This window comes from Ursus arctos, unplaced genomic scaffold, assembly GCF_023065955.2.
Source record: "Ursus arctos isolate Adak ecotype North America unplaced genomic scaffold, UrsArc2.0 scaffold_20, whole genome shotgun sequence".
Lineage (NCBI taxonomy): Eukaryota > Metazoa > Chordata > Mammalia > Carnivora > Ursidae > Ursus > Ursus arctos.
Window position 1 is genome coordinate 56325665 of NW_026622875.1, and position 22629 is coordinate 56348293.

At 39.5% G+C, this 22629-nt stretch overlaps 1 pseudogene; it reads left to right on the forward strand.

Annotated features, from left to right (window-relative positions):
* The first annotated feature begins 364 nt into the window (after positions 1-364).
* LOC113253713 (RNA cytosine C(5)-methyltransferase NSUN2-like) lies at positions 365-2647 on the forward strand (annotated as a pseudogene).
* The last annotated feature ends 19982 nt before the right edge of the window (positions 2648-22629 follow it).

Consider the following 22629-nt stretch of genomic DNA (forward strand, 5'->3'; position numbering starts at 1 on the left):
CAACCCTGAGATAAAAACCTGAGCTGAGATCAAGAGACAAACACTTAACTGACTGAGCCACCCAGGTGACCCCCCCCAAATTTTTTTTAATGGATGATAGTTTAAGGGACTTCTAGGGCAACATTGAGCACAATAACATTCACATTTTAAGGGTCCCAGAAGAAGAGAAAGAGGAACAGAAAATTTATTTGAAGAAATAATAGTTGGGAGCTTTCCTAACCTGGGGAAGGAAACAGATATCAAGGTCCAGAAATCGAAGAAAGCTCCAAACAAGATGAACCCAAGGGGGTCCACACCAAGACACATAATAATTAAAATATCAGGTGGCTGTAAGTGTGTGGGGGTGTGTGCAGTCACTTGGGCCATGGGGATTGCTGGCTGGTGGCTCCAGCAGCAGTGGCGGCAGCAGCAGCAGCAGCAGCAGCAGGGATGGCAGCAGCATCGGGGCACAGAGGATGGTACCAAGGATGGCAGGAAGGGCAATAAAGTGGGCTGGGAAGGCAGATATCCCCAAATCGTCAAGGAGAACAAGCTCTTCCAGCACTACTACCAGGAGCTCAAGAATGCCCAAAGGCAAATGGGACCAGGTCATGGGAGTACTCAGGGGGCCCCTCCTGGCCACTTTAGAATTACTGGTTACAGAAGCCATGCAAAAAAGACTGTCTGTTGAACAAGTATTTCAAGAAATTGGAGGACCTGGAAGTGGAAGGTCAGAAAGTTAAAGTTCTACAGCCCCTGAGTTGGTATTCAGAAGAACTTGCCTGGAACACAAATTTAAGTGGAAAAATTTGAGGTCTCCACAACTGCGAAAGTTTCACCAGTTTCTGGTTAGTGAAACTGAATCTGGAAATATCAGTTGTCAAGAAGCCATTGCATGATTCCACTACTGTTTCTTAATATTCACCCTCTCCGTATAAGAGCTTAGATATGTGTGAAGCACCTGGATCAAAGACCACACAATTAATTGAAATGTTACATGCTGACCTGAATGTCCCTTTTCCTGAGGGGTATGTCATCATGATAATGAGGACAACAAGCGTTGCTATCTGCTCATTCATCAGGCCAAAATATTGAGCAGCCTCTGCATTCCTGGTGATCAACCATGAATGGTCCAGCATATCCAGACTCAAAATAGATGTAAATAGGAGGAAAGAGATTCTCTTCTATAATTGCACTTTATGTGATGTCCCTTGCAGTGGAGGTGGCCCTATGAGAAAAAAAAAACACTGATGTTTGGAAAAAGTGGAAGACCTTATATAACTTGCAGCTGCATGGTTTATAGCTGTGGATTGCAATGCAAGGCACTGAGAATCTGGTGAAAGGTGGTAGGTTGGTGTCTTCTATATGTTCACTAAACCCCCATTGAAGATGAAGTAGTAATAGCATCTTTACTGGAAGAAAAGTGAAGGTGCTTTGAAGCTTGCTGATATGTTTTCTGAGCTGCCAGGACTAAAATGGATCCCTGGAATTATACAGTGGAAGATAATGATGAAAGATGGACAGTGGTTTACAAAGTGGGATGACAGTCCTCACAGCAGACATACCCTGATCTGGCCCACCATGTTCTCACCGAAGGACCCAGAAAAGTTACAGGGGATGCACTTAGAGTGGTGTCCTAGAATACTACCACATCATCAAAATACTGGAGGGCTCTTTGTAGCAGTATGAATACAAAAGTCTTCAATGCCATGGCATAAATGTCCACCAAAGCTGGAGAGTGAATGTGTCATGTCCAGAGAAACTGGTCCAACCCTGCAAATCTCACAGAAGGAAAAACTACAGACTCTTCTGAGCTGGAAAGTAAACCAGGTAGCAGAATTAACAACACAGAAATAATGGAAAGAATTGAGAATTTAGAGAACAGTGGAAATGAGAAAGATGGAGTGTGTGGTCCTTCCTCATCTAAGAAAATGAAGTTATTTGGAAGAATTTAAAGAAAATCCATTTGTATTTATTCCTGAAGATGGCCCATTATTTCCACCTATCCAGAAATTCTATGCACTGGATCTTTCATTCCCTAAGATGAATTTGTTAATTCAAACTACAGAAGGGAAGAAAAGGCAACTCTACATAGTCTCCAAGGAATGTGCTGCTGAATAATAGTGACAGGATGAAGGTTATAAACACTGGGATAAAAGTCTGGTGTTGGAATAACAGTGATGAGGAGTTTGATTGTTCTTTTCAGTTAGCATAGGAGGAAATATACACATTGTCTCCATTTACTAACTCAAGAATGATCACTGCATCAATGGAAGATGTTAAAATTCTATTGACCCAGGAAAATCCATTTTTTAAAGAAAACTTAGCAGTGAGACACAGAGCCAAGCCAAGGACTTGGCTAAGGGGAGCACCATCCTGAAGCATGAGCCAGACCCTACTAAACCAGATAACCTTCAGTGTCCCATTGTGTTATGTGGATGGAAGGGAAAGCCTTCCATTTGGACTTTTATGCCCGGGAATGAATGGCTTCATTATCTCAGGATGATGGGGGGTAGAGGTGTTGGCAGAAAAGAAGGAAGGGACTGTTCTGGTACATAAGAACATAAGTAGCTCTGGGCTGCCTGAGGACAAACACAGAATGGAACAGACCACCAGCACAGACACTGATGTGGGACCTGATCCATCAGGGGCTGCCCTGCCCCAGTGAGGACACCCAGGGAGAGCCTACCTGGGCCCTGGCAGGGGCCTCCACCTTGGTATTCAAAGCCAAACCCAGAACTTCTGACCTATAAAGTATGTATTTTTGAAGACTGGAAACTGATGAAATAATAGAACAATTAGTGAATGACCTCAGTACTGCATATATATATATATATATAGGCTTGTTAGAAGTTGCTCATTTTACCTTGTTTCTTTGGCAAAGCTGAGTCCAACGTACCTAGTGTGAGCAATAGATGTTCACCATTAAAGTCGTACTTCTATCAAGAAGCAAAACTGCCCTTGCAGGAATTTTCAATTCCCTTTTGTTAGGCCTATATTGGTCTTAATTTCCATTATTTGTTTTAATTATTACTTATAGAAAGAATCTATAACTTATTATGAATTGTTGGAAAACCACACTGTAAGCTTTAATAATCATATTAAGTTGCACATCAGCAATGTGACATAGTATGCAGTAGGTTAATATCTGAGGTCTCAGATGACTTCTGTGCCTTTGTAATAAAAAGTAAAATAAACCATTTCTCAGAGTTAAAAAAATTAAAACATCAAAAATTAAAAATATAGAATCTTAAAAGCAGCAAGAGAAAAGCAAATAGTTACATACACGGTAAATCCCCCTAAGGCTACCAGCTGATTTTTCAGCAGAAATTTTGCAGGCCAGAAGAAAGTGGCATGATATAGTCAAAGTGCTAAAAAGAAAAAAACCCTACAATCTAAAATACTCTACCTTGCAAGGTTATCATCAGAATTGAAGGAGAGATAGTGCTTCCCAGACAGACACCAGTTAAAGGAGTTCATCACCATAAAGTGGCCTTACAAGAAATATTAGAGGAATTACTTTAAGCAGAAAAAAAGCCATAAATAGAAGTAACAAAATTATAAAAGGAAAAAATTTCACTGGCAAAAGCAAATATACACTAAAGGTAGTAGATCACTTATAAAGCTAGTATGCAGACTGAAGAAAAGAGTAGTAAAATCAATCTTATCTACAAAAGCTAGTTAAGGGATGTGCAAAATAAAAGGTGAAATATGATATCATATACATAAAACGTGTGGAAAGAAGTAAAAATGTAGTACTTTTAGAATGTGTTTGAACTTAAGCAACCATCAACTTAAAATAGACTGCTAAATACATAGGATATTATATATAAACTTCATGATAACCACAAAACAAAAACCTATACCAGATACACAAAAAATAAAAAGAAAGGAATCCAAACATAATACTAACAAAAGTCATCAAATCACAAGGAAAATACAAAGAGGGAAGAAAGAAACAGAATAGCTACAAAAACAACCAGAAAATAATTAACAGAATGGCACTAAGCACATATCTATCAATATTTACTTTGTAAATAGACTAAGTGCTCCAATCAAGAGACTTAGGGTGACAGAATGGAGAAAAACGCAAGACCTATCTATATGCTGCCTATAAGTGATTCACATCAGACCTACAGACATATACACACTGAAGGTGAAGGGATGGAAAAAGATATTCCATATAAATTGAAAAAACAATAAAAGGCTGGGATAGTTATACTTTCTAAAAAATATTTAGTTATTCATTTGAGAGAGAGAAAGAGAGAGAGCACAAGCAGGGGGAGAGGCAGAAGGAGAAGCAGAATCCCTGCTGAGCTGGGAGCCCAACCTGGGGTTTGATCCCGGGACCTGGAGATCATGACCTGAGCTGAAGGCAGATGCTTAACCATCTAAGCCACCCAGATACCCTGGGATAACAATACTTATATCAGACAAAATAGACTATAAAACAAAGACTGTATCAAGGACTTCTAGTACTATGTTGAATAATAGTGGTGAGAGTGGGCATCCTTGTCGTGTTCCTGATCTTAAGGGAAAGGCTTCCAGCTTTTCCCCATTGAGAATGATATTTGCTGTAGGTTTTTCATAGATGGTTTTTATGAGATTGAGGAATGTACCTCTATTCCTACACTCTGAAGTGTTTTAATCAGGAAAGGATGCTGTATTTTGTTAAATGCTTTTACTGCATCAATTGAGAATATCATACGGTTCCTGAGTCTTTTCTTGTTGATATGATGTATCACGCTGATCGATTTGCAAAGGTTGAACCACGCTTGCATCCCAGGTATGAATCCCACTTGGTCATGATGGATAATCCTTTTAATATACTGTTGGATTCTATTAGCCAGGATCTTCTTGAGAATTTTGGCGTCCAAATTCATTAGGGAATTCAGTCTGTAATACTCCTTTTTGAAGGGGTCTTTGCCTGGTTTGGGGATCAAGGTAATATTGGCCTCATAGAATGAATTTGGTAGCTTTCCTTCTGTTTCTATTTTTTGAAATAGCTTTAGGAGAATAGGTATTATTTCTTCTTTGAATGTTTGGTAGAATTCCCCAGGAAAACCATCCAGGCCTGGAGTTTTGCTATTTGGAAGGTTGTTTATCACAGACTCAATCTCTTCATAATTAATTGGTCTGTTTAAAAAATCAATTTCTTCCTGTTTCAGTCTTGGTAGTTTATAGGTTTCCAAGAAGGCCTCCATCTCTTCCAGATTGCTTAATTTATTGGCATATAGCTGTTGATAAAAGTTTCTAATAATCCTTCCAATTTCATTGGTGTTGGTTTTGACCTCTCCTTTTTCATTCATAATTTTATTAATTTGGGTCCTTTCTCTATTCTTTTGGATAAGTCTTGCCAGTAGTTTGCCAATTTTATTGATTCTCTCAAAGAACCACCTTCTAGTTCTGTTGATCTGCTCTACTGTACTCCTGGTTTCTAATTCATTGATTTCTGCTCTAATCTTGGTCAACTACATCCTCGTGCATGTATCCAAATCAGCAAAGAAGAAGGAGTGGAGGAGTAGGGGACCCCTTTTTTAGCCGGTCCCCTGAGTCGAGCTGGATAGGTACCAGACCAGCCTGAACATCCACGGAATCAGCCTGAGATGCAGGAAGATACATCTGGATCCCTACAATTGAACATCTCCAGCGCTGAGTAGTGAGGTACAAAGCGGGGAGCCATGAAACTGCGCACAGATATCGGAAGATAAACGGAAGGGGGAGGGAACTGCAGCGTTCGGGTGTGGGGAACTGGTAGCCACCTGCACAGGGGAGCAGGCAGACTCGGGGACGGCACCCGCGAGACAGCAGAAAGAGAACGTGAGCTAGGAGCGCGCGCCACCAGACTTCTCACGGAACTCCGGTGTGCTCACTGGAAGCAGACTGAGACCAGGAGCTCCGGAGCACGCGGGAGCTGCTGGCGGCCGGCGGTGTTAGAAACACAAAGGACAAAGACGCACCAGCCCTGGAAGTGAGGGCTGGGACGCCGGGTGTGGGGTGTGCATCCCGGGACGCTGCAGGGCTGAGCAGCACCAACAGTAACAGAGTTAAGTGGCCAGAACATCAGTGGAGAACAGTCCACAATCCCTCTGTTCTGAGACAGAGGCTGAGATTCGGCCTCTGCTGCTCTGACTCTCAAAAGAGGCACAGCAAGCCTCCAGGGAAAGCCGCCAGAGAACAAAAGCCTGGAAATACCTGCTCACAGCGTGCCCATCCCCATCCCCCCTCACAGGGGACACAGAGACTCTACCCAAACAGGGATGCCTGAGTATCAGTGCGGCAGGTCCCTCCCCCAGAAGTCAGGCTGAAAAATCAAGAAGCCCACATCCTGGGGTGCCTGGGTGGCACAGTCATTAAGCGTCTGTCTTCAGCTCAGGGCGTGATCCCGGCATTCCGGAAAGGAGTCCCTCATCGGGCTCCTCCGCTGGGAGCCTGCTTCTTCCTCTCCCACTCACCTGCTTGTGTTCCAGCTCTCGCTGGTTGTCTCTCTGCCACATAAATAAATAAAATCTTTAAAGAAGAAGCCCACATCCCTAAGATCCCTAAAGAACAAGGGTGCACGGCCTGGGTCCCAGTCAATAATTTGGGCTCTGGACAACCCCGCAACCTCTCCTCATCAGAATGACGAGAAGGAGAAATACCCCCCAGCAAAGAAAAGAAAATGAGTCTGTGGCCTCTGCCACAGAACTAATGGATATGGATGTAACCAAATTATCAGAAATGGAATTCAGAGTAACAATGGTCAAGATAATGTGTAGACTTGAAAAAAGTATTAACGAAAATGTTAATGAGAATATAGAATCTCTAAGGGCAGAAATGAGAGTGAATCTGGCAGAAATTAAAAATTCTATGATCCAAATGCAGTCAAAACTAGAGGCTCTGACGGCCCGGGTGAATGAGGCAGAGGAACGTACCAGCGAATTGGAGGATGGGTTAGTAGAAGAAAAAACAAAAATAGAAGTTGGACTTAAAAAAATCCATGCCCCCGAATGTAGTTTACGGGAGATTACTGACTCAATGAAACGATCCAATGTCAGAATCATCGGCACCCCTGAGGGGGTGGAGAAAAAAAGGGGACTAGAAAAGATATTTGAACAAATTGTAGCTGAAAACTTCCCTAATCTAGCAAGGGAAACAAACATTCGTGTCCAAGAGGCAGAGAGGACCCCTCCCAAGCTCAACCATGACAAACCTATGCCACGTCACGTCATAGTGCATTTCGCAAATATTAGATCCAAGGATACAATATTGAAAGCAGCCAGGACAAAGAAATTTCTCACGTACCAAGGCAAAGGTATCAGAATTACGTCAGACCTGTCTACACAGACCTGGAATGAGAGAAAGGGTTGGGGGGGGGGCATTTTTAAAGCTCTTTCAGAGAAAAGCATGCAGCCAAGGATCATTTATCCAGCAAGGCTGTCATTCAGCATTGATGGAGAAATAAAAACCTTCCAGAATCACCAGTCATTAACCAATTTTGTAACCACAAAACCAGTCCTACAGGAGATATTAAGGGGGGTTCTATAAAGGTAAAATGGCCCCAAGAGCGATAAAGAACAGAAAGTCACAACCGATACAAACAAAGACTTACTGGCAACATGGCATCATTAAAATCATATCTCTCAATAATCACTCTCAATGCAAATGGCTTGAATGCTCCCATAAATGCCACAGGGTTGCAGATTGGATAAAAAGAAATGACCCATCCACTTGCTGTCTACAAGAGACTCATTTTGAACCCAAAGATACATTCAGGCTGACAGTAAAGGGATGGAGTACCATCTTTCACATTAATGTACCTCAAAAGAAAGCTGGGGTAGCAATTCTCATATCAGATAGATTGGATTTTAAACTAAAGACTATAGTTAGAGACACAGAAGGGCAATCTATTATTCTTAAAGGATGTATCCACCAAGTGGATATGACAATTATAAATATATATGCCCCCAACAGGGGAGCAGCAAGATACACAAGCCAACTCTTAACCAGAATAAAGAGACTTACAGATAAAAATACATTAATAGTAGGGGACCTCAACACCCCACTATCAGAAATAGACAGAATACCCTGGCAAAAACTAAGCAAAGAATCAAAGGCTTTAAATGCCATACTCGATGAGTTGGACCTCATAGATATATATAGAACACTACACCCCAGAACCAAAGAATACTCATTCTATTCTAATGCCCATGGAACATTCTCAAGAATAGACCATGTTCTGGGACACAAAACAGGTCTCAACTGATACCAAAAGATTGAAATTATCCCTTGCATAATCTCAGATCACAACGCTCTGAAATTGGAAAAAGGAAAAATTTGGAAGAAACTCAAACATTTGGAGACTAAGAACCATCCTGCTCAGGAATGACTCGATAAACCAGGAAATCAAAAATAAATTTAAACAATTTATGGAGACCAATGGGAATGAAAACACAACAGTCCAAAACCTATGGGATACTGCAAAGGCAGTCCTAAGGGGGAAATACATAGCTATCCAAGCCTCATTCAAAAGAATAGAAAAATCTAAAATGCAGTTTTTATACTCTCACCTCAAGAAGCTGGAACAGCAACAGAGGGACAGGTCTAATCCACTCATGAGGAAGCAGTTGACCAAGATTATAGCAGAACTCGGTGAATTACAAACCAGAAGTACAGTAGAGCAGATCAACAGGACTAGAAGCTGGTTCTGTGAGAGAATCAATAAAATTGACAGACCACTGGCAAGACTTATCCAAAAGAAAAGAGAAAGGACCCAAATCAATAAAATTATGAATGAAAAAGGAGAGGTCACGACCAACACCAATGAAATTGGAAGGATTATTAGAAACTTTTATCAACAGCTATATGCCAATAAATTAAGCAATCTGGAAGATATGGAGGCCTTCCTGGAAACCTATAAACTACCAAGACTGAAACAGGAAGAAATTGATTTCTTAAACAGGCCAATTAATTATGAAGAGATTGAGTCAGTGATAAACAACCTTCTAAATAACAAAACTCCAGGCCTGGACAGTTTTCCTGGGGAATTCTACCAAACATTCAAAGAAGAAATAATACCTATTCTCCTAAAGCTATTTCAAAAAATAGAAACAGAAGAAAAGCTACCAAACTCATTCTATGAGGCCAATATTACCTTGATCCCCAAACCAGGCAAAGACCCCATCAAAAAGGAGAATTCCAGACCAATTTCCCTAATGAATATGGACGCCAAAATCTTCAAGAAGATCCTGGCTAATAGAATCCAACAGAACATTAAAAGGATTATCCATCATGACCAAGTGGGATTCATACCTGGGATGCAAGCGTGGTTCAACATTTGCAAATCGATCAGCACGATACATCATATCAACAAGAAAAGTCTCAGGAACCATATGATACTCTCAATTGATGCAGAAAAAGCATTTAACAAAATACAGCATCCTTTCCTGATTAAAACCCTTCAGAGTGTAGGAAAGAGGGTACATTTCTCAATCTCATAAAAGCCATCTATGAAAACCCTACAGCAAATATTATTCTCAATGGGGAAAAGCTAGAAGCCTTTCCCTTAAGATCAGGAACACGACAAGGATGCCCACTCTCACCACTACTATTCAACATAGAACTAGAAGTCCTTATAACAGCAATTAGACAACAAAAAGGGATAAAAGATACCAAATCGGCAAGGAAGAAATCAAAATGTCTCTCTTCGCAGATGACATGATACTCTATATGGAAAACCCAAAAGAATCCACTCCCAAACTATTAGAAGTTATAGAGCAATTCAGTAATGTTGCAGGATACAAAATCAATGCTCAGAAATCAGTTGCATTTCTATACATGAATAATGAGACTGACGAAAGAGAAATTAGGGAATCCATCCCATTTACAATAGCACCAAAATCCATACGTTACCATGGAATTAACTTAACCAGAGATGTAAAGGACCTATATTCTACAAACTATAAATCACTCTTGAAAGACATTGAGGAAGACACAAAAAGATGGAAAAATATACCATGCTCATGGATCGGAAGAAGTTAAAATGTCCATGCTACCCAGAGCAATCTACACTTTCAATGCTATCCCGATCAAAATACTGATGATATTTTTCAAAGAACTGGAACAAATAGTCCTTAAAATTGCATGGAACTAGAAAAGGCCCCGAATTGCCAAGGAGCTGTTGAAAAGAAAAAACAAAGCTGGGGGCATCACAATGCCGGATTTCGAGCTGTACTACAAAGCTGTGATCACAAAGACAGCCTGGTACTGGAACAAAAACAGACACGTAGCCCAATGGAACAGAACAGAGAACCCAGAAATGGACCCTCGGCTCTTTGGGCAACTAATCTTTGATAAAGCTGGAAAAAACATCCAGTGGAAAAAAGACAGTCTCTTCAATAAATGGTGCTGGGAAAATTGGACAGCTACATGCAAAAGAATGAAACTTGACCACTCTCTCACACCATACACAAAGATAAACTCTAAACGGATGAAAGACCTCGATGTGAGACAGGAATCCATCAAAATCCTAGAGGAGAATATAGGCAGCAACCTCTACGACATCGGCCAAAGCAAACTTTTTCATGACACATCTCCAAAGGCGAGAGAAACAAAAGATAAAATGAACTTGTGGGACTTCATCAAGATAAAAAGCTTCTGCACAGACAAGGAAACAGTCAAAAAAATGAAGAGGCAGCCCACGGAATGGAAGAATATATTTGCAAATGATGCTACAGATAAAAGACTGTTATCCAAGATCTACAAAGAGCTTCTCAAACTCAATACAGGAGAAACAAACAAATCATAAAATGGGCAAAAGATATGAACAGACACTTTTCCAATGAGGACATACAAATGGCTAACAGACACATGAAAAAATGTTCAAAATCATTAGTCATCAGGGAAATTCAAATCAAAACCACGCTAAGATACCACCTTACACCAGTTAGAATGGTAAAAGTTGACAAGGCAAGAAACAACAATTGCTGGAGAGGGTGTGGAGAAAGGGGATCCCTCCTACATTGTTGGTGGGAATGCAAGTTGGTACAGCCACTCTGGAAAACAGTGTGGAGGTCCCTTAAGAAGTTAAAAATTGAGCTACCCTATGACCCAGCCATTGCACTACTGGGTATTTACCCCAAAGATACAGACGTAGTGAAGAGAAGGGCCATATGCACGCAATGTTCATAGCAGCATTGTCCACAATAGCCAAGTCATGGAAGGAACCGAGATGCCCTTCAACAGATGACTGGATTAAGAAGTTGTGGTCCATATATACAATGGAATATTACTCAGCTATCAGAAAGAACGATTTCTCAACATTTGTTGCAACATGGACGGCACTGGAGGAGATAATGCTAAGTGAAATAAGTCAAGCAGAGAAAGACAATTATCATATGGTTTCTCTCATCTATGGAACATAAGAACTGGGAAGATCGGTAGGGGTAGAAAGGGATAAAGAAAGGGGGGTAATCAGAAGGGGGATTGAAGCAAGAGAGACTATGGACTCTGAGAAACAAACTGAGGGCCTCAGAGGGGAGGGGGGTGGAGGAATGGGATAGACTGGTGATGGGTAGTAAGGAGGGCACGTATTGCATGGTGCACTGGGTGAATTCAAATTTCAAAGCAGAAATAGTCATTTCACAATAGATATGTTTATTAAGTTATCACATTGTACACTTTATTTCTTTTCATGTCTATAAAATTATTTTTAATTTATTTTTTGTTGTTGAGGTATAATTAAAAAACAACATCATATTCATTTCAGGTGTACGACATAATGATTCAGTATTTGTATACACTGTGAAACGATCATCACAATAAGTCTACATGATTCATTTACATAAACTATAAGAACAGACAAAACTAAGGTAATAGAAGTCAGAAAGGGCTGGGGAGAGATAGGGGAGTGCCTGGGATGTTCTGAAGTGATGGAAATATCTATACCTTGCTTTGGGTGCTGGTTATCTGGGTCTGTACAATTTTTAAAACTCAGTAAACTGAACACTTAAGATATTATACTTTAGCTAAAAGAAGGGAGGATCCGATATAATAATTGAATCAGTCAAGAAATATCAATGGGCACTGAAACAATTAGGAAAAAGTTGTTAGGGAATAGGATATTTGCTTGATGCCAAAGTATCATGCGTCAAGGGAAAAACCTACCTGTTCCATTGCAGTCACCACCTCACCCAAGGGACCAGACACAGCAGCATTCCCAGCAGGACAACTGTTGCATGCCTTGTGATACGATGCAATAGGAATTAGCACCACCTATGAAATATCTTTGCCAAAGTGTAGGGCTTGAATATAATCAAGCCTCTAGATACAGAAAATACAGGAACTAGAACATTTAAGTGACATGAAGAAACAATCAGACAAATCCAGAATGTAGGATATTCTACAAGTGGCTTGGATTCAAAATCAGTATCAGTAGGGGGAAGAAAGAGGTAGGAAGACTGCTCTAGATTAGAAGAAACTAAGCACACATAAAAACCAAATGTGGGAGCCTAGCTGGCTCAGGTGATAAGAGCATGCAACTCTTGATCTTGGGGTTATGAGTTCAAGCCCCATACTGGGTTTAGAGCCTACTTAATTAAAAAAAAATAGGGAGATTATTTTTTTTAGTGCAATGCACAAACTTTAATTATTTTGTTTTATTTTTTTATCATTCAAGTTATATTTTATTTTTTTTCTTTATAATAATATTTTTTATTATAATATGTTAGTCACCATACAGTACATCCCTGGTTTTTTATGTAAAGTTCGATGATTCATTAGTTGCGTATAACACCCAGTGCACCATGCAATACATGCCCTCCCCACCACCCATCACCAGCCTATCCCATTCCCCCAGCCCCCTCCCCTCTGAAGCCCTCAGTTTCTTTCTCAGAGTCCATAGTCTCTCATACAAACTTCAATTAAATCCTGTTTTTTTACAAAGGCTGTAAAAGCTTTTTGGGGACAAATGAGAAAATTCAAATCAGGGAACCAGATATTAGATATTACATAATTATTAATTTTTAAGGTGTGATGACAGATCATAATTATATAGGAGAATGTTTCCATTCTTAGGAGATTAATGCTAAAGGCTAAAGTATTTCAAGGTGGGATGTCATGAGCTCTGCAACTTACTTTCTTGGTTGAGAAAAAAATTTTATTTACACAGATATATGGTACAACTTCAGACATGGCAGAATGTTAACAATTGTTGATGCAGAATATATGGGTGTTCACTGTACTCATCATTCAAATTTTCTATATATTTAAAATGTTTCATAATAAAAACACTGGAATATAATATAGTTAAAAGAGGTCTAAATGCAGTATGGTACCCAGAATAGTTCCTAAAACATAAAAACAACATTAGCAGAAAACCTGGTAAAATACAAATTAAGTCTATAATATAGTTAATATTATTGTATTAATGCTAATTTCCTAATAAAGGTACTATGGTTTTATAAGATCTTAACATTAGGGAAAGCTGCATAAAGGGAACTCCTTGTTCTATCTTTGGGAATTTTCTGTAAATATAAAATTATTTCAAAATAAAAAATCTTAAAAAGTGGCAACCAGTAATCTTAAAAGCTAGAAATTTTTATTGTATTTTCATATGTATATAATCAAACAACTTCAAGATCCAGTATCTACAACAATGACCTTCCACAAATCTCTAGTTCGGCACGAAGAGACTCCAAACATGAAAAACATTTCCACAGGACCATATATCAGACAGAAGGGAAGCATGTTGGTACCCACTGCCTGGACATTAGTGCTGTAGGTCAGCCTTGATCCTTGAGGGTGAAACCACCGCCTGGGCAGCAACTAGCCACCTTGTTCTCCTGGCTCATTGGAGCTTTCCTTAGTTCAGCAAAGACATGGGTTGAGCTGTCTGCTTCTGCAGCACTGACTGAAGAACTGTCAGTGGGTGCTAAAAGGCCTGCTTTCTCCCAAGTAGTGGATGCTTGGCATGCTGGGGATGGAGGCATCCCAAAGGAACAGCTGTCTTGGAGGGGACTTCTGGTAGCAGGGGAGGGGGAAACAGACCTTTGGGTTGATCAGTTCTGTTGTGGAAGGAGAGTCCCTCCTGTCTGTCCCCTACCAATGGGGATTTGGTAGGAAGGGGTTGGGGATGAAGGCCTGAGAAGAACCACTTTTCAGGGGTTGGAAGAAGTGGAGGTGGCTTGCCCACAATGGGGGTATTCCTGCCTTGAGATGAGGTGTGATCACTGCTAGACAAAGACTCCGGTGTCTCAAAGCCCTCTAGTTGCCCTTTCCTGGTCTTCAGGTAGTTAATGAGCAGGTTCAATTCATTCCTGTATAAATGCTTTCTCTCAGTCAACAGAAAGAGAAAGGTGCTGAATGCTGGAAGGAACAGAATAACTGGCAAGGCACTACAAAGCCTAGAAGTTGTCCACCAGATCTCCAGCCCACAGAGCAATTCAGCACGTTCCTGCTGCTCCTATTTAGAGAAAAATCTGTATTCTTTAGCCACCAGTGCCAAGGCATCTTCCAGGGGTATATAAAATGCATTTTGATAGAGCCATGAAGCAAGGGTCTATCATTAGACTGTTCGACAAGAATGCAATACATCAAAAACTAATGATGTACTATATGTTGGCTAACTGAACATAATAAAAACAATAATAAAAATTTTTTAAAAATGCAAAAAAGGGAGAATGCACCAAAATCTGAAGAAAATTATTACATGTGGAGATCAAAAAGGCATCAGGTGTGGGATAATAATTGGGCATTTTACTCATTTTGTTGTTTATCACTCGGTGTGTTTCTATATATACAGGCATGCCTTGGAAATATATGGGATTGTTCCAGATCACCTCAATAAAACAATATCACAATAAATCAAGTCAAATGAAAAAAAAAGAATGTAAGTGGGGGACACATCATCTTTAACTTCTTGGAGTGCTCGTGTAAGACTCAACTTGGCAGAGAGGTAAGTCATTTCCACCACAAGGCTGAGATCCTGTCACTGATTACTTATGATTGCTGTGTATTCCCTGAATTCTTTGTTGATAGAAACAATAACACTATCTGAAGGCCTCTCTTGATCACCTTTGTCCTGAACCACTTGATAAAAGTGCTGTGAAAGCCCTTCTTTCTGAGTGTCCCTGCTGCTGGCATTATCTGAGTGGACTGGTATCACTCATGGTTCAATTCATGCACTTTTGAATAATCAGCCACTTTATGCTATGATTCTTTAATGGTTAGCATGTCTTCAGTCTCCTTTAAGTAGCTCTTTTTGAGAGAATAAGAAGTTGGAAGAAAAGGTTTATATGGCTTACTGCCAAAACCTTGAGGACAAGGCATAGCATCCTCTCCCGAGGACGTGGCTGGCTCTGCGGGGTGTTCCTGCAGCTGCCTTTTGCCATTGATGATCATTCTCTCATTTTAGCTACTGAAGACCTTCCATATTACCTTCTGAGAATCCTGGCCAGTGAAGACATCTTAAGTCCTGAATGTCAATATTGCAAACATTTCTGAGCAGGAGGTTCCAGAGGCCTTATAGGAGTACACTGTTTCCTGGTTGAGAATCTAAAATTGCCAGTGAGGGTATCTCAGTTGGATTTTGGTAGAACGTCCAGAATTATTGAATGTCAGCGCCTGAGATCACACAGCTAGTAAGTAGCACGGTATTGACCAGCTGCGAAAACTTTGTCCATGGAAGAGTGACAAAATCTATGTGTAAAGCTCAGCCTGCTGAGGACTCCCCAGAAGTGCTACCCACATTGTAAGCTTTAAACTTATATATTTTGTATACCAATAATGTAACAATAAAACTGGAAAAATAAAAAGCAATGCAATAAAAAAAGAAAAATATATATACCATATATATACCACACACACACACATAAATACATAAATCTTGGCCAAGTACAGCTCTAATCAAACTTGGAAAGTCTTGGGGCGCCTGGGTGGCACAGCGGTTAAGCGTCTGCCTTCGGCTCAGGGCGTGATCCCGGCGTTACGGGATCGAGCCCCACATCAGGCTCCTCCGCTATGAGCCTGCTTCTTTCTCTCCCACTCCCCCTGCTTGTGTTCCCTCTCTCGCTGGCTGTCTCTATCTCTGTTGAATAAATAAATAAAATCTTTAAAAAAAAACTTGGAAAGTCTTCTTTGGCTTTGTTTCTCCACTGATTACACTGCAGCTCTTGTTTTTAAACATTTTGTAAGTAATTGTGATGATGTCTATATTTCAAGTAATGTGAAACAAAAGATAGGAAGTATACTGCAGCATTTCTAAAGATAGTAAAGATAGTTCACTGTATTTCACCAGCATTAAATAAATAATTAAAATGGCTTTCTTTCCACTCAATGCATACCCTGTGCGTTAGAGGTCCATTCTGACTTAGTATGTTTCCCCAGGGTTCTCAGTCAAAGAACTTCCCAAGAGACATCCCAAGTGACTGCAGCCACCTGGTGTTCTGTGAGCACAGGCCTGAATCCATCTCATTCACTCTTGGGTCATCAATGCCCATCAACATTTGATGAATGAATTAGCAATATGCCCACTCATGTGCCAGGCTCTGTGAAAGATGAAGAGGAACCCACCACACCCAACAATAAGGAAACTCACAGAGAAATTAATCATTCTGTCATTAACATGGATTTGCCAGTTTCTCTCTGTAGTTCTACGCTTTAGCAATCACTCTCCTATCATCTCCAAGTTCCCACCTACAGGCAACCTCTAGTCTGCTTTATGTATCTATAGATTTGCCTATTCTGAACATTTCACATAAATAAAATTATGTAATATGTGGTCTTTTGTGACTACCTTCTTTCACTTACCATGTTTTTATGATTCAGCTATACGAAGCACATATAAGCGCTTTATTCCTTGCTATGGATCAATAACATTCCAGTGAATAGATATAACATATTTTGTTTATGCGTTCATCTGTCAATGGACATTAGGATTATTTCCACCTTTTGGCTAGTATGAATAATGCTGCTATAAATATTTGTGTACAGTTTTGTATAGTTATGTATTTTTAGTTCTCTCAGGTGGATACCTAAGAGTGGATTACTGGGTCAAATGGTAACTCTATGTTGAACATATTCTTGCTATCTGATTTTTTTTATTATGATATGTTAGTGACCAAACAGTACATCATTAGTTTTTGATGTAGTATTCCATGATTCGTTAGTTGCGTATAACACCCAGTGCTCAATGCAATACATGCCCTCCTTACTACCCATCACCAGCCTATCCCATTCCCCCACCCCCTACCCTCTAAAACCCTCAGATTGTTTCCTGGAGTCCATAGTCTCTCGTGGTTCATTTCCCCCTCTGTTTACCCCCCCTTCATTTTTCCCTTCTTTCTCCTACCGATCTCCCTGCTATTCCTTATGTTCCACAAACGAGTGAAACCATATGATAATTGTCTTTCTCTGCTTGACTTATGTCACTTAGCATAATCTCTTCCAGTCCCATCCACATTGATGTAAATGTTTGCTGATCATTCTTTCTGATGGCTGAGTAATTTTTCATTGTATGTATGGACCACATCTGCATTATCCATTCGTCTGTTGACGGCACTTTGGTTCCTTCCACAGTTTGGCTATTGTGGACAATACTGCTATGAACATCGGGGTGCATATGGCCCTTCTCTTCACTACATCTGTATCTTTCAGGGAAATACCCAGTAGTGCAATTGCTGGGTCATAGGGTAGCTCTATTTTTAACTTTTTGAGGGGCCACCACACTGTTTTCTGAAGTGGCTGTACCAACTTGCATTCCCACCAACAATGTAGGAGGAATCCTCTTTCTCCACATACTCTCCAACATTTGTTGTTTCTTGCTTCGTCAATTTTTGTCATACTAACCGGTGTAAGGTGGTATCTCAATGTGGTTTTGATTTGAATTTCCCTGATGGGAAATGATCCTTAGTTGATGGTCCTTATTTTCCAAGTCTTCGAGTTTCTCCCAAATTTTTTCTTGTGATTGAGTTCCAATTTCAAAGCATTGTGGTCTGAGAATCTGCAGGGAATAATCTCAGGTTGCGATCTGTTTTGTGACCCAGTATATGGTCTATTTTGGAGAAAGTTCCGTGTGCATTGGAAAGAATGAATATTCTGTTGTTCTGGGGTGTTGTGTTCTGTATATATCTATGAGGTCCATCTGGTCCAGGATGTCATTCAAAGCTCCTGTTTTTTTGTTGATTTTCTGCTTAGGTGATCTGTCTATTGCTGAGAGTGGAGTGTTGAGGTCCCCTACTATTAATGTATTATTATCTGTATGTCTCTTTATTCTGAATAAGAGTTGGCTTGGGTATCTGGTTGCACCCCTGTTGGGGGCATAGATGTTTATAATTGTTAGATCCTCTTGTTGGATACACCCTTTAAGAATAATATCATATGGTTTCTCTCATCTATGGAACATAAGAACTAGGGAGTTTGGTAGGAGAAGAAAGGGATAAAGAAAGGGGGGTAATCAGAAGGGGGAATGAACCATGAGAGACTATGGACTCTGAGGAACAGACTGAGGGCCTCAGAGGGGAGGAGGTGGAAGAATGGGATAGGCTGGTGATGGGTGGTGGGGAGGGCACATATTGCATGGTGCACTGGGTGTTATATGCAAGTAATGAATCATGGAACATTACATCAAGACTTGGGGATGTACTGTATGGTGACTAATATAACAAAATAAATATTAATAAAAAAAGAAAGTTTTAAAATTTTAACGATTTACTCTTTAACTTTTACTTTTTAATTTTAAGCTTTAAATGTTTAAGTCACATACATTTTTTTCTAATAAGATCCTTTTCTCAATCTCCCCCTGCCAAGACTGGGCAAGAAGCATGATATGCTTTTTTAATGCCTCTCTGAATATGTCTTGCCAGCCCTTTCTGGCTTGCCAGGTCTCTGTAGACAGGTTTGACATTATTCTGATGTTATTCTCTACTCTGACGTGTCTACTCTGTAGACAGGTCTGACGTTTTTCTCTACTCCCCCCACCACCTGCTGCCCCATCTCCATATTGAAATCATCTGGTATTCTAATGCCAGATAATTCTTTTAAAACATTTCCTTAATTAGTACTAATTTAGTTCTAGATTTTACTCACCATTGCATCTCTCCCCTTCCTTCTGAACTAATTTTTCTTCTTGTATTTTTTCAGAGTCCATTAATAGTATGCTTTAAATCCACACCTTTGAAAAAAACCTGTATGTAAATCAAATATTCAAATGTCCCTTCTGTGATTAAACCATGCAATTGCCTCTGATTTTACTCACAGCAAAAGTCACACTCCAAACTCAATACACAAAAAACAAATAAACAAATCATAAAATGGGCAGAAGATATGAACAGACACTTTTCCAATGAAGACATACAAATGGCTAAAAGACACATGAAAAAATGTTCAAAATCATTAGCCATCACGGAAATTCAAATCAAAACCACACTAAGATACCACCTTACACCAGCTATAATGGCAAAAATTGACAAGGCAAGAAACAACAATTGCTGGAGAGGGGTGGAGAAAGGGGATCCCTCCTACATTGTTGGTGGGAATGCAAGTTGGTACAGCCACTTTGGAAAACAGTGTGGAGGTCCCTTAAAAAGTTAAAAATTGAGCTACCCTATGATTCAGCCATTGCACTACTGGGTATTTACCCCAAAGATACAGACATAGTAAAGAGAAGGGCCATATGCACCCCAATGTTCATAGCAGCATTGTCCACAATAGTTAAATCATGGAAGGATCTGAGATGCCCTTCAATAGATGACTGGATTGAGATGTGGTCCGTATATACAGTGGAATATTGCTCAGCCATCAAAAAGAACGATTTCTCAACATTTGCTGCAACATGGATGAGACTGGAGGAGATAATGCCAATTGAAATAAGTCAAGCAGAGAAAGACAATTATCATATGGTTTCTCTCATCTATGGAACATAAGAACTAGGAAGGTAGGTAGGAGAAGAAAGGGATAAAGAAAATGGGGGTAATCAAAAGGGGGAATGAAGCATGAGAGACTATGGACTATAAGAAACAAACTGAGGGCTTCGGAGGGGAGGGGTTGGGGGAATGGGACAGGCTGGTGATGGGTAGTAAGGAAGGCATTTATTGCATGGTGCACTGGGTGTTATACGCAACTAATGAATTATCGAACTTTACATCAAAAACCAAGGATGTACTGTAAGGTGACTAACATAATGTAATAACAAATATTATTATAATTAAAAAAAAATCACACTTCTCAAATCCTAGCATGACCTGGCTCCCATTTCCCTCAGGCCACATCACTGGCTACTCAGATCCATTCATTGTGCTCCAGCAACCCTCCTCACTATTCCTCTAATATGAGCAGACAGGCTGTGCCATTTCACCTTGTGCATTTATTCTAACTCTTTTCTCTTTGCAATATAATATTCTTCCCCCACACAATTATTTAGCCAACTCCCTCACCTCAATTCTTTGCTCACATGTCACCTTCTCAGTGTGTTCTCCTCTATACCTACTGCCTCCTTCTAACCTGGAACACCCAGTTCCCTTTATTTCACTCTACAGCTTCTTTTTTTCCTTAAGAAAAAAAAAAAAGTTTAACTTCCCAACAGATAAAAGTCTAGAATCAGTTGGCTTCACTATTGAATTCTACCAAACATTCAGGAAGAATTAATACCAATCCTTCTCAAATTCTTCCAAAAAATAGAAGAGGAAGGAACATTTCAAATTCATTTCATAAGGACAGCATTACCCTGATAACAAAATCAGACAAGGACACCACAAAAAAGGGGGGGATTACAGGCCAATATCCCTGAAGAACATAGATGCAAAAATTCTCAACAAAATATTAGCAAACTGAATTCAACAAAATATTAAAGGGATCATATACTATGATTAGGTGGGATTTATTACATGGATGCAAGGTGGCTCAACATCCACAAATCAACTAATGTGATACACCATATTAACAAAACGAAAGATAAATATCATATGATCATCTCAAAAGATGCAGAAAAAGCATTTGACAAAATTCAACATCCATCTATGATAAAAACTCTCAACAAAGTGGGTATAGAGAGAACATACCTCAACATAATAAAGGCTGTATATGATAAGCCCATTGCTAACATCATACTCAATAGTTAAAAGCTGAAAGCTTTTCCTTTAAGATGAGAAATAAGGATTCCCACTTTCACCACTTTTATTCAACACAGTACTAGAAGTCCAAGCCACAGCAATCAAACAAGAAGAAATTAAAAAGCATCCAAATGGAAAGGAAGAAGTAAAACTGTCACTATTTGCTGACATGATATTATATATAGAAAACTTTCAAGACTCCACCAAAAAACTAGAACTAATTAACAGGTTCAGTAAAGTTGCAGGATACAAAATCAATTGACAAAAACATGTTGCATTTCTATACACTAATAAAATATCAGAAAGAGAAATGAAGAAAATAATTCCATTTATAATTGTACCCAAAAGAACAAAATACCCAGGAATAAATTTTTTTAAAGATTTTATTTATTTATTTGACAGAGAGAGAGAGACACCCAGCGAGAGAGAGAACACAAGCAGGGGGAGTGGGAGAGGAAGAAGCAGGCTCCCAGAGGAGGAGCCTGATGTGGGCCTCGATCCCAGAATGCTGGGATCGCGCCCTGAGCCGAAGGCAGATGCTTAACGACTGAGCCACCCAGGCGCCCCAACCCAGGAATAAATTTAACCAAGAAAGTGAAAACCTGTACGATGAAAACTGGAAGACATCAATGAACGATGATGATGACACAAGGAAATGGAAAGGTAATTCTGTGCCCATGAATTGGAAGAATTAATGTTTTTGAAATTTTCCATACTACCCAAAGCATTCTACAGTTTCAATGCAACCCCTATCAAAATTCCAATGCCATTTTTTTAATAGAAATAGACCAACTCTCCTAAAATTTGTATGGAACCACAAAAGACCCCTGAATGGGCAAAGTAATCTTTTTTTATATAATAATATTTTTTATTATATTATGTTAGTTACCATACAGTACATATTGCATGGTGCACTGGGTGTTATACACAACTGATGAATCATGGAACTTTACATCAAAAACCAGGGATGTACTGTATGTACTGGGCAAAGTAATCTTGAGAAAGAACAAAGCTGGAGGCATCATGGTCTATGATTTTAAATATTATAAGGCTATAGTAATCAAAACTTTAGTATTGTATTGGCAACAAGAACAGACATATAAATCAATGGAAAAGCATAGACAGCCCAGAAATAAAACCGTGCATATGTGGCCAATTAATTTACCACAAAGGAGCCAAAAAGCAACAGGGAAATGACAGTCTCTTTAATAAATGGTGTTTGGAAGACTGAACAGCCACATGAAAGAAAATAAGAAAGAAAGAAAGAAAGAAAGAAAGAAAGAAAGAAAGAGAGAGAAAGAAAAAGAAGAAAGAAAGAAAGAAAGAAAGAAAGAAAGAAAGAAAGAAAGAAAGAAGAAAGAAAGAAAGAAAGAAAGAAAGAAAGAAAGAAAGAAAGAAAGAAAGAAAGAAAGAAAGAAAGAGAGAGAGAAACTGGACCGCTACTTTACACCATACACAAAAATTAACTCAAAATGTATTAAAGAATGTAAGATCTGAAACCATAAATATCCTAGAAGAAAATATAGGTTCCTTGATATTGGTCTGGGGTTGATTTTTTTGGATTTGA